Below are 912 nucleotides of genomic sequence, written 5' to 3'. Positions count from 1 at the left end.
ATTTGTTTATAACTATCGCATTTATTGTTAAAATTTTATAAAACCTATGACAAGTTGAGGGTTTTGTCATAGTTCAAAAGCGTGCCAAAAGTGGGCGCTGTAGGTGCAATAGTTTTCGCACAATTCTATTTGTTTATAATTTTCAACCAAACATAATTCTGAAAGCGTCATTGTAATCTTAAATCCGTAATTAAGCGACCTATTAAAAAATATCACCGTTTTTTTGACATTAACATTCTCAAATTGTGCATTAAAAAACCGTGCGTTTTTCGCTTAAAACAATTTGAATAAAATTGTTGCTCACCGAAAATAGATGCAATGGATAGCTGGCAAAAACAATACAGTTTTAAAATAAAAAAAAGTACCCTCTACGACCAACAGGAGCCGAGAGAAGAATTTTTTTTAAAAAAGCGTAGCGCAATTGTTTATAAATATTAAGACTTGAATTTTTCGCAAAATTACGTAATCTACGATTTCCCGTGAATTGAATTTTTTTTAATCTGGGGTAGCTCGACGAAAAAATAACAATGGGCGTATTTAAGAATTCGTAGAATAGCACTGAACTCCAGAAAAAAATCATCTTTTATAATTAATTTTTTTTAATTTACAAAAATGTCACAAACATTATTGTTAAACGCAATATTAATTAAAATTTCAATTTCGGAATTATTTTACTATTATTAAATAAATAAATGAAGCTATCGTTCATTTAAAAAGTTATTTTTTTACATATTAAGGCAAAGTAAACTTGTTTTTTCAATATTTTGTTAGCTATTTAATTACGATTTAAATGTAAAATTAAAGTAAAAATTCACAAATTATTTTCAAATTATTATTTATTGTTAAAAGATTTAAAAAAGAATAAAAAGCATTTGAATTTATTGCAAAATTCTCAAAATTAAAAAATATTAA

Source organism: Anoplophora glabripennis, unplaced genomic scaffold (assembly GCF_000390285.2).
Source record: "Anoplophora glabripennis isolate ALB-LARVAE unplaced genomic scaffold, Agla_2.0 scaffold721, whole genome shotgun sequence".
Taxonomy (NCBI): Eukaryota; Metazoa; Arthropoda; class Insecta; order Coleoptera; family Cerambycidae; genus Anoplophora; species Anoplophora glabripennis.
The sequence above is the reverse complement of the archived record's forward strand: the minus strand, read 5'-3'. Positions refer to the sequence as shown.